Consider the following 12,979-nt stretch of genomic DNA (forward strand, 5'->3'; position numbering starts at 1 on the left):
AAAATACATTTTTTAAAAAATTTTTATTAGTGAAACACCATGAGGTATAGTTGTAGACTTAGAAATATTTGTGCTTGGGTTTCAGTTATACAGTGATCGAGTACCCATCCCTCCACCCGTGCCGATTTTCCACCACCACTGATGCCACTATACCTCCCACCCCCCATCTCCTCGCATCCCACCCTGCCTCTGTGGCAGGGCATTCCCTTTTGTTCTCTCTCTCCTTTTGGGTGTTGTGGTTTGCAAAAGAGGCATTGAGTGGCAAACGTGTTCAGTCTATAGTCTACTTTCAGCATGCATGTCCCATCCTGGGAGGATCTTCTCAACACCCTTTCTTTGGTGCTCCCTTCTCTATCTGAGCTGCCATTTCCCCTAGCATGTGCAGCTGGCCTCCAAGCCATGGAGTAAACCTCCTGGTACTTATCTCGGCTCTTCTTGGGTGTTAGTCTCCTATTTTGTTACTTTATGTTCCCCAAATGAATGCATATTTTGGGGAAATTTCGGGTAGTGGTGGGAAAACTCAAAATAAAGGTGGTGGAAAGGGGTCATGGTGGTGGAATTGGTGTTGAAATATTGAGTGTAATTAAATACTGTGAAAAACTCTTTGAGAAAAAGAAAGAAACAAAACTAGCACTCTGGACTCTTCAAGAGAGACTTGTGCTGCTGGGACCCAGCAGGGTCTAAGGTGGGGACTTAGCACCAAGCCTCATCCACTATGGGCGGGACACAGTAGCCCCGCGCCCAGCAGCCCCACCCCTCGGGCGAGCCCCCTTGGAAAAGCCCGGGCGCGTTCTGCACAGGCGCAGTGCTGCGGGAGCCTGGAGTGCGCAGGCGCAGTGAGGCCGAGGATGGCTGGGCGGTACCTTTCAAAACCCTGCAGGTGCGGGAGCTGAGCCCCGACCCGCGCCCGGCTGCACAGAGTTGCCTGTGAGCAGGTCCGGAGGGCAGGGCGGGTGTTCAGGGAAAGGCGCCCCTCGAGCCCAGACTTCCCGCTGTGGGCCCGCGCCAAAGACCCCGTGGCTGTCAGCAGCCGCGACAGTATCTCGTGCTGGACCCCGGGACCCTTGCGACGCTGCTGCAGCCCGGCTTGCAGAGTGCACAACGCTGGGGACGTGGCCCCCACCCGAGGGTGGGGGTGTGCGGGGAGCGTGGGCCTTGGCCGCGGGTCTGTGCGGTGGGTGACCGCGGTGCCCCGCACCATTCTCTGTCCTCAGCCTTCTGCTTTGCCTTCTGATTGCGGTGTGAGTCTTCCCCAAGGCTGCACTGCCCAGTTGGGGTTCGAAGTCGTGGTCACATTTTATTCGGAGCTCACGCCCCACGCAGCCCAACCGGACGGACTGCGACCTGCAGACTCTCTTCCAGTCCTCTCTGCTGAGGACGGGTCGGAACTTGGCGGGGGGTCGGGGCCGTGGGAAGCATTGCTCAGCCGGGTCACCTTACACTGGCAGCTACCCACCCCACCCACCAGCTTCCCCTGCCTTGCAGAGTGTCCCCTAGTATCCGGGCAGCACGCAGCTTCTCCCCCAGGGCTGTCTGCTATAGAAATGCCCAGGCTGGTTGCAACGAGACTAGCTGGAAGGGTCAGGGCCCAGTTCCCAGCCTCTTCTGGGCTTTGAGGGGGTTCACATGTGCACTTGACAGTCCTGCTGGCTGGAGGGACTCGCGGCCTGCGTCATCGCTCTGTCTTCTGCCAGCCGTTCCCAATGCCCACCCTCGTTCCCAGTTCCCACTGAAAACTTTCCTCCCTTTGGCTGCTCCTTGGTCTCCACGGTCTCCAGCTCCTGAATTCTGTCTCGCTTAGGCCTCAGTTTAGTCCCATTCTTTTGTCTGGCCCATTTCCATTCTTCTGTGGTTCGGTTTTGGTGGAGCAGAATTGGGTGTGGAGGCGATGGGGGTAGAACCTAGGGGTCTCCCGCTCCGCTGTTTTCCCATGCACACCCCCATCCCTCCCCATGCCTCTGAATATATGAGTGAGGATTATGTTTTCCAAACCTTTGACATGATAATTCTAAGGCTTCTCTGATTGGCTCCCTGAGCTGGCTCCTCACTCCCTGTCCTTTTGTCCTCGCCTGCGCCTTCACCAGACATGAGAACACCCTTCTGTGTGACCACAGACCCTGCTGCTCCTCTGCAGACCCAACACCTGCTTCCGCCCCTACTCCAAACCCTAGGAGTGAGATCAAGGTCTCTTGGACCTTATTTGCTTTGCAGACAGTAAGCTGCAGCTAAACTCTGGCCATCTCACGGTCATATTACAGCTGGTATTGAAAATGTTTTTGGCCAGAGTGATAGTAAAGTGGGGGAAGGCTCTTGGCTTGCACTTGCTAGCACTGGTTGGATCCCTGGCATCCCATAAGGTCTCCTAAGACCCACCAGGAGTGGTTCTTGAGTGCAGAGCCAGGATGAAGCCTGGGCATTGCCAGGTGTGACCTCAAACCCCAAAATACATAAATATACTTATATCCATTTTGGGCTGGAGCAATACCACAGCGGGTAGGGTGTTTGCCTTGCACGCAGACAACCCGGGTTCGATTCCTCCACCCCTCTGGGAGAGCCCGGCAAGCTACCATGACTATCTCCAACTCACGGCAAAGCCTGGCAAGCTACCCGTGACGTATTCGATATGCCAAAAACAGTAACAACAAGTCTCTCAATTTTTTGTGAAACGTTCCTGGTGGTATTACAGAGTGCACAATGCTGGGGACGTGGCCCCCCGTGCAAGGGTGGGGGTGTGCGGGGAGCGTGGGCCTCGGCCACCGGTCTGTGCGGTGGGTGACCGCGGTGGCCCTGCAGCATTACCAAAGGGTTACTGGTAATAGTGATAGGCACATAAAACAAATCAATAATTAATACTGCTCTACTTCTATTTGTATTTGAATTGTTTTTCTTTTTTGTTTCGCAGTGCTCAAGGCTTTCTTCTGACTCTGCACTCAGGGATCACTCCTGGCAGGCTTGGCGGCACCAGATGGAATAGTAATCAGTTTTCCACATGGAAAGAAATAACCAAAGGGATAAAAGGGGCCTGGTGGAGTAGCAGAGTGTCTTCACATTTCTACCTTGCAACCACATGGTTATGAATTATAGTCTTCAATATCCCACATGTGCTGAATGTGGTCCTTGCAGCTCTGATGTCTGATCCCCAGCACTGCAAGCCGCCTCTGGCTAGGCCACAGCCAGGTGTGGTAAGCACCACAAGAGGAGTGCAAACCCCAGCAAGAACACAACTGAAAAAAAGAAAAAAAGAAATAATAAAAGAACACAAAATCTGTATTTGGTCATAAAGAATGACACTTTCAGTACAGTAAGTTTGATATCACCCTTATAGTAACCCCCAAACAAAATGTGATGAAAGGACACTTAAATCAGTGAATTGTCAGGGAAAACGGTTCAAATAAATAGGGATCTAGGGTCAGAGTAAAAGATTCGAGAAAGGCTTTCTAAGACAATTATGTACGGAAAATGATAGGGACTCCTAACAGCCAAATATTAGACCCCAAATCCTAAAATGTAATGTCAGAAACCATAAGTGATATATTCCAGATTCTTGACACCAGAGGCAATTTTTGAGCTTCAACTTCATTAGTCAGTGGGGGGTGGGGGGATTATAAATAAATGAAACTGCAATAAAGTTTTTATAAATTCCAAAGAAAATATACAGGTGAATCACAGGCACTTTTTAAAAAATGCTCTCTGTAACACTTATTAGAAAATTGTAAATTAAAACCACATGAGTTATCGCTTCACCAGGAAGAATGACCTGCAGCAAAGAGACATAAGTCAAGTATTGGCAAGGATGTGAAGACAAAGGAAATTCAGGAAACAATTGTAAATTGGTGCAGTTCTATAGAGATGCCATGCAAATTCATTTTTCAGAATGTATGGGTTGAAGGCTGGAGCAGTAGTACAGTAGGTTGCTTGCCTTGGGCTTGGCTAACCTGGGTTCCATCTCCAGCATCCCATATGATTACCCAAGCTTGCCAGGAGGGATTCCTGCTATCTGTCCAGGCATATTGCCCTTTATCAGTACCCTGTGAGCTCAAGGTCAGGGGCAGATTTCAGTCTTAGAAAATGGTAAGCTTTCTCAGTCTCAGAAAAAGTCCCATCATTTTTGTTGTTGTTTGCTTTGAGTCAGTGATGCTCAGGGACTCCTGGCTCTGCACTGAGGGACGACTCCAGTAGGCTGGGGGAATTCCACCATATGGGAAGCCAGGGATCATCTGGGTCAGTAGCACACAAGGCAAATGCTCTGTCTGCCTTGAGAGACCAAGAATTTGCAGGAACGGCCCAGGTCCCACCCCTCTGCCTTGTAAGCTCATCTACTGGCCTTGTTCCAGAGACTTAAAAGAGATCAACTAGCCTCAAATCATCTCTCGGATACCTGTTCCCTCCAGGGTGATCTCAGAGGGAGGTGGGCCAGCTCTTGCCCTGACAAAGCCTCGGCAGTTGCCCCTACACCCCAGACTGCAACCAGGCTTCCAGCCAGACTGCCCAGTTAAATATTCTGGATTTTCTGGACATTTCCAAAGTCTGCAATACTGATACCCCAGTGGCAGCACATCAGATTGGATGGGATACTATGTAGAAGCCAACCAGTCTTCACTAACAAAAACCTTAACATAGAAGGCTTAAGTTACAATAACAGCTCGGTAAACCCTCAGGCAAGGAGTTAATGTCCCCATGGTGAAATGCAACAGTTTTCACAAATTTTCTTCTACGGAAAGATTTTTTCAGTCATCCCGTTAGCTCTTTGGGGTAACAAGTAATATAAAATAAATTATTGTGGGCCTGCTACAGGGCCAGGTTTGAGGGGTGGTTGGGAAATGGAGACAATGCTGGAGGGAAGGTGTGGTGGTGGCATTGATGTTGGAATAGGGCCTGCCTGTACCAAATCATCATGAACTTTGTAAACCACAGTGTTTAATAAAGTGGGGGGAAAGAAAGAGTGTGCAGGAATGTTTAAAATGTAGAATGGGGACAGCTAAAATGGAACTGTTTGCAGCAGCTGTGAGGGGAAGTTAGACTTCCTCTTTCGGTATAATTCAGCAGCACCACTTACAGGCATTTATCCAAAGAACAAAAACACACTAATTCAAAGTTATATTTGCACCCCAATGTTCATAGCAACAATATTCATAACAACCTAAACATGGAATAAATTTAACTGAACAATGAGAAGATACAGAGATCATGGTAGGGCCCAGAATAACACAGTACAGCAGGCAGGACGACTTCCTGGCATGTGGCTGACCCAGGTTTAGTCCCCAGCACCCCATATTATCCCCAAACCCCACCAGGAGTGATTGCTGAGAACAGAGCCAGGAGTAAACCCTGAGTATTGCCAGGTGCACCCCATTCCCTCCCCAAAATCTAAAGGAAAAAAAACCATGGTATATATATTCAATGAAATACTACCATGCCATCTGTCACTGTCACTGTTCTCCCCTTGTTCATCGATTTTCTCGAGCGGGCCCACTAATGTCTCCATCGTGAGATTTTGTTGTTACTGTGTTTGGCATATCGAATACCTCACGGGTAGCTTGCCAGGCTTTGCCATGTGGGGGAAAGACTCTCAGTAGCTTGTCGGGCTCTCCAAGAGGAGCAGAGGGATCGAACTTGGGTCGGCCATGTTGGTTGCATGCAAGGCAAACACCCTACCCGCTGTGCTATTGCTCCAGCCCACCATGTCATCTAAAAAGATAAAACCATGTCACTTGGGGCAAAATGAGGGTAGCCGAGGTGATTGTGCTACGTGAAATAAGGAAGCGAGAGGCAATTATTGGATAGATTCACTCTTATGTGGATTATAAATAATCAAGCTAATAAATTGGAAAAAATTAAGAAAACGAATTCCCAGACTCAAAAAAGACTATGGAATTGAGTGAAGAGAAAGAGTGAAGGGTGGCAGAAATGGATCACGGAATCTGTAGTCCTCAAGCCCCACCAGGAGTGATCCTTCAGCATAGAGCCGGCAGTAAGTCCCGAACACAGCAGGGTGGACCCAAAACAAAAAAGAAAAGAAAGAGAGAAAGAGACTTGCATATTAGAACCAAATATCTTTGATTCTAATATCTAAAAAATTAAAATACAGATTTCAACAAAATATTGATTTCAACAATGACTTGGGATTAAGTTCAAACATCAAACTAAACTAAAGGAAAATTCAACAAATGGGATAACATCAAACTGAAATCCTATACAGAAAAAAGCAAAATAAAACAAACTATGATTAAAATTTCAGATTCAATACCTGGCACTGCATGGCCCTAAGAATCACTGGGAATAAAAGAACCCTATTAAAATGAAAAGACATTCTACTGAGTGGGAGAAAATCTTTATTTGTTCTCTATCTGACAAGTTCTTAGTAGCATATACATAATTTATGAAATTCAAAAATAAGAAAGCAGTGCCACAAAAGACTGAAAGTTAAATACTTCAAGGTAGCGATACATTTGACAAACAGGTATACGGAAAAATTATCTTTTATTCATTGTCAGGGCATACAAAAATGACAATGAGATATCACCTGACATGTATAAAAATTATCTTTATCAACAAATCCATAAATAATAAGTTCTGGTGGGAATGTAAAGAACACGGAACTCTTCTTTTTACATTTTAATTTTATAAGGTAGTTCACAATTTTTGATTACATTTAATATTCAAACACCAGTCCACTACCATTACACATTCCCAACACCATATTTGGGATGTTTCCATCCCAAGCCCCAAGCCCTGTCCCAAAGCACAACTGAAATAATTCCTTGTTCCCTGAACAAGGAACTCTTGTACACTGTATAATTGGTTCATACTCCATGAAAAACAGTGGCATGATGTCTCAAAATATTCAGAGCGTATCTACCAAGTGATCCAGATCCAGCAATTTCATTTCTAGGTATGTAAAAGAGGTATGTTAAAAAATCACTCATTAAAAAAGATCTTTACTATGTTTCTTGTAACACTATTTAAACATGTTTGAGAAAATACAGAAATAATGAGAGAAGTGTAGTCAAAGAAGAGGTGGTAGAAACATGCACTGGGATAAACTCTAAGAACGGATAAAATAATTGCCTTTTGTGACAACATGGATGGAGTCTATGCAAAAAAGGAGTCAGAGGAGAAAAACAAATACCAGATGATCTCACTCACATGAGGGATATTTGGGTGGCAAAGGGCGGGAATAATTAAAGCCAAGGAAAAACAAACCCTTGGATTCGCAGCAGCACTTAGGCGACTAACGCAGGGGGTTCAGCGGAAGGTGGCAAAAGGGGTTATTGTGGATAGCAGGTACTTGAGACCATGTGCACTAGTTAATAATATACATGTTGAAGAGGCATAACAATTTACCCTCAGCACGAGTACTTTCTTGTAAACCATCACCACCTCAATGAAAAATTTCAAAGAAGCAGGGCCAGAGTCATAATACGGCAGGTGAGGCGCTTGGCTTGCACGTGGTTCACCTGGCTTTGATTCCTCGTACCCCGGAAGGTCCCTGGAGCTTGCCAGAAGGGACCCCCGATGCAGAGATCGGAGCAAACCCCGAGCACGGTCTTATATGAACCCCGAAAAGAAAAGCAAATAAAAATCTAAAAATCAAGTAAATAAAGCAATAAGACATGCCTTCGTCAAAAAGAGACTGTAATTGATCGGGTTTTTGCTGGGTAAGAACTAGAAATTCTGCTTCTTTCCAGGGCCTGAGCTGAGACTGGCGGGCGGGGGCGGGGGCGGGGGCAGGGGCGGGCGGGGGCGGGGGGTGGGGGTGGGGGCGGGGGCGGGCGGGGGCGGATGGGGGCGGGCGGGGGCGGGGCCTCTGGGGACGGCAGAGGGTCCAGGCCTGAGCTCTCCAAAGGGAGTCATGGAAACCACCACCCGCCCCCGCTCTGGGCTTCCCCCGAGGGCCCCCAAGCCCGACAGCCCGCCTGAGGGCATCCCCATCCCAGAGCCTGCCCACGCTTGTGTACAGCCGGAGGGGGCCGCTGCCCAGCTGGTGGACGGCAGGAAGGACTGGCCTGCATGGGCAGGGGCAGGGCGAGGGCGCCTGGGCAGCGTGGGGGCCCAGAGTCCAGGCCTGCTGGGGGACCGCGAGCTTCGTCCTTGAGTCTCAGGGCCTTGGCTGGAGTGAGTGTGACTGGGGGCAGGGAGCGACTCACTCTCCAAGGAGCCTCCACCTCTGGCACCAAGTCTCCCCCGGGTACGGAGATTCTTTCCCTCCCAGGGAAAGAAGCAGAATTTCCCCCACTCTTTGCACGGAGAACAGGCAAGGGCTCGGGTCTGCGCGGGCAGCGGGGAGAGTCACCCCCAGCTCCGCTGACAGTGCGCTCCGGGGGGCCAGGGTTGGGTCAGGCGGGTGGCCGCAGCCGGACGCTGGCCCCTGGGTGGGCAGTGTGGGCCTCTGGGGGTGCTCTGGTTCCCCCGCTGGCCCTTGGCGCTCTGCAGACTCTCAGGGCCAGCGTGAGCTGGAGCCTGGGTCAGCCTGGAGCTTGGACGGGAGGAATACCAGGAGGGCGTGTGGCTCTCCTAGGAGGGCCCCCAGAGGTCCCACAGACCACCCCCTCCCTCTTCCCGCAGCCTGACAGCCCTCTACAGTTCTCTGGGCAGGAGTCCGGGATAGTTTAGTGATGAAATGAGAATCCCCCGCCTCCGTGCTCAGGGGCTGTGGGAGTGGGCCCCTGTGGGGAGGTCACACCTTGGTGTCCACAGGCCGGAAAGGACTCACCAGGTTTGCCCACAGGGCTCAGAAGGCGTCTCGGGGCTGCACCGCATCCAGGCTGAGCCAGGCTCTGTGCAGTGTGGTGTTGCAAAGTGACTTCGCCTCTCTGGGCTCCCCGTGGGCTTCAGAGACGTTGGCAGTGATGAGACAGCAATTCTTGGCCTTATCCCCCTGAGACCCCAGCAAGCTACCGAGAGTATCCTGGCCCCATGGCAGAGCCTGGCAACCTCCCCTTGCCACATTCGATCTGCTAAAAACTAACAATAACGGGTCTCATAAACCCTGACCCTGAAGGAGCCTTCAATACAGCAGCGTTGGCAAGGACGAGTACGGAGAGGCTGCTAAATTCTCAGGGCTGGGACAAATGAGACGTTACTGGCGCCCGCTCCAGTAAATCAATGAGCAACGGGATGATAGTGATACAGTGAAGAATTGAAAAAAAAATAAAGCAAACAAATTGTGTACTATTCAAAATGATGAAAATACTTCAGAGATAGTAGATGGAGTTGTACTTATGAAATGCAAATCAATTTCTGAACTCGTTGGCTAAGCCAAATCCTTCACACATTATTTTGATGTTTTCCTGACAACTATTTTCCATCTTTTCATTCTAGAAAAGATTAGTCATAATCCCCATTTTAGAGCCCATCTTTGGAATGACTGGAGTCAGAGATCAACAGGCAGATATCCCGTGTAGACTTGTGACTCATCAACTGTTTCTCCTGAGCACGTGGAGTCTCAAGAAAACAATGATGATTCATCTTCAGTAGTTCTAAAATTCTAGAGAACTACGGAAACACAGTGAAGGCTGATTTCAAAGATTTAGTCTTTCAAAGATAATCTTTGGAAGAGTTTATCATCTTCCTGTGTTGACTGTTAGATCAGGAAAACACAAAGTGTTGGTGGAAGATGTGTACATCAGGGACATCAAGGCAGGTAAAAGCAGTCGGACCTAATCTCCAGCCAGGTTGGGGCCCTTGTCTTTACGGCACAGCAAAGAATTTTCAGAGAAGACAGACAATGAAGTGAAATAGCTTAATTCACAAAATATGAGAGAGAGAGAAAGAAGAAGAGATCCTATGGAGTTAAAAAATATTATGTATGGATGTGGGTAACTCCAGAATAGAGTGCTTTTTTTTTTTTTGGCTTTTTGGTTCACACCCCGCGATGCACTCCTGGCTCTGCACTCAGGAATTACTCCTGGCAGTGCTCGGGGGATAGGATATAGGATGCTGGGAGTCGAACCCGGGTTGGCCGTGTGCAAGGCAAACGTCCTACACGCTGTGCTATCTCTCCAGCCCCTAGAGTGCTTTCTTTCCACTTACTTTTGCAAAGTTGGTTCTAGAGCCTTTTTACAAGCTGCCCTGGCTTGGGCCTTTCTCTTCCACTTGCCTGCCTCAGCACTGGACATGGGTCTCTTGTTTTCATTCTTATTTTTATTCTTTCATTCGTATTTTTAAATGTTTCTTCTAGTTAATGTATTTGTTTAGTAAATAAAAAGACTATTGACAGAATTGTTTCAGGCAGATAGATAGTTGGGTCCTGGTAATGAGTTTTTCAGAAAATCATAAGACTTTCATAAGAAAATCCTAAGAAAATTATAAATCAGAAGAAACTGCCTAGGCTGAAGTAGACCAAGGGCATGTAGTTCACATCCGTTTGAAATGCAAATACTGAACTCTTTGGAGAAGGAGAAAATGCAAAAATGAAGCACCACCCAGAGAAATTTGAGTGCCCTGGGGAAAAGAAGCTACAGCAGAATCTAAAGAATCGTTTAAGAACAGGAGAAAGGAGGACCTGAGAGACATCACAGAGGGTAGCTAGGGCACTTGACTTGCAGGTTCAGAACCTGACACCCCATACTGTCCAGTTCCCTGAGCCATGCCGGAGTGGTCCCTGGGCATAGAGCCAGGAGCAAGCCTTGAGCACTGCCAGGTATGCCCAGCTTCTGCCCCCCACCCTCCCGAAAGGACTTTTAAAGGATCATCAAGAGTGCAAGGTTTTTTTCCCTATGACAACACCCAAATGAACTTAATGTACACAGAGAACTCTAGGCTAAGACAAGTTAGAGAAATGTATGATCTCTTAAAGGTAGGCCTTTCCCACCTGGGAAGCCCACTCTCTCTCTCTCTCTCTCTCTCTCTCTCTCTCTCTCTCTCTCTCTCTCTCCCCACACACACACACACTCTTTCTCCTTCCCTCCCTTCCTCTCTATGCACACATTTCTCTAAATACATTTCTTTACATAAAATATTTTGTTTTACTATTGATGCAAAAACAATGAAAGTGAGTCTCTGTGTGTTGATCCGTTTCCAGGGTCAGTATTTTCAAGAATGAAAATACTGAGTAATAAAGATACTCAGACTTAGAGTTGGGAACAGACAAGCTTTTTGAAAAGCAGAAGAGAAAGAAACTCCCAAGTCATTACTTATCAAGAGAAAAAAAATACAGAGAATGCAAGGATTCCTGGTTGTTTACAGAGCGGTCTAGTTAGTTTAGGGCTTTTAGTTTAACTGTTTGGCCATTTGCCTAAGCATTTGCCTGAGAATATGTAAAGTTCCCCACTTTTGTTACCTTTAGTTCAGGGGGCACATCTGAAGTAATTGCTCTAGGCTTACTTCTGGGTCTGTGTTCAGGGAGCACTCCTGGGAGTGCTCAGGGACCATATGTAGTGCCATAGATTGAACCTGCATCAGTCTTCTGCAAGACAAGTAGTAACTCCCCCCCCCCACCTGCTTTTCCTGCACCTTATAGCTCAGACGGGTGGCCCTTTTCCTTTAGCAGAGCTTTGATTTCACAAGGGTGGGCCCAGTCACCATTGTTTCAGTTTCTCTCTATCCTCACACCTCTTGATTGTGTGTCAACAGGAGCTTTATCTTCAGCACATGACAGGCTTGCCTAATTAGAGCCTCAATTTCTAGTAAGACCTTAGATGTAAATGCCAGGGAATCAGAAATTATTCCCCCCCTCCCCCGCCTCAATGAGACTAAAAAGTGAGAGAAAGAGGGTGCTAGGAGAGTGACCCTGTAAATTAATTTTTGGAGCTTGGAAGATAGCTCAGGAGTTAGGGGTGCATGCCTTACATGTGTAAGGACCCAAGTTTGACCTCTGGCACCATATGGACTCCTGAGTACTGGCAGGTGTGACTCGTGGCTCCCAGCACCACTGACCCTGAGCATCACTGTATCACAGGGCTTAGCTTTCACCTAATTATCCTGGCTAGTTGAGTATCTCTGGGCACCCGGAGAATTGCTTGGGGACTCCAAAGAAAAATTATTTATGGACCCCAGATTTTACAAAGACAAACATCCACTGATCTTATCTTAATTAGCAAACAAACAAAATGAGAATTTGACAGAGAATCAGTTACTCATGCTGACCACTGGTTTTAGTACTCATTATTGCACAAATATGAGGATATAGCAAAAGTTTTTAAAACTGGGTTGGTAGATGCTGTTTTGGAACTTCTGAAATAGACACAATCAAGTTGATTGTTTATTAAAATAAAAATATAAATTATTTCCTGTAGGATTTAAATTAGATCCAGAATCTTATACTATAATGCCCAAAATGTTCATGATACAAACCAAAATTACTTAATGTAAGAAGTCCCATTATCATTTCAAGATACCTGTCAGGTGTGTCCCTCCACTTGCCCCAAAAGAACCTTGTCAGCCACAAATCGCCAGAACCCAATCACCGCCATGCTCACAGCCGACTTTCATAGCCGACCAGAGCACCCCAAGCATTAGATTGAATCGCTAAAAAACCCAGGTATGTGGAACTTGTGACTGAAATCTCCAGGCTCCAGTGTGGGAATGGGCCCCTCCTCCCAGCCCCCCTCTGCTTCCTGTTTCCTGGCAGTCATGCCCAAGAACTGCCTCTGGGTGCCATTTAAGTGCATTAAAGGCCATGATTCACAGACTCACAAGTGAATCTCAGAAGAAAGCAACATGCTGCAGAGATGCCTCCAGACGCCCAAATCACCAGCCAATTAGTCTAGCACTGTAGCACTGGCCTCCCATTGTTCATCGATTTGTTCGAGTGGGCCCAGTAACATGGTGAGACTTGTCCTTACTGTGTTTGGCATATCAAATGTGTCACGGGTAGCTTGCCAGGCTTTGCCTTGCGGGCAAGATACTCTCGGTAGCTTGCCGGGCTCTCCAAGAGGGGTGGAGGAATCAAACTTGGGTCGGCCAGGTTAGCTGCAAGGCAAATGCCCTACCCGCTGTGCTAGCACTCTACATAAAATTTTAGAATTCCAGCAGTGTG

This window comes from Sorex fumeus, unplaced genomic scaffold, assembly GCF_029834395.1.
Source record: "Sorex fumeus unplaced genomic scaffold, SorFum_2.1 ptg000141l, whole genome shotgun sequence".
Lineage (NCBI taxonomy): Eukaryota > Metazoa > Chordata > Mammalia > Eulipotyphla > Soricidae > Sorex > Sorex fumeus.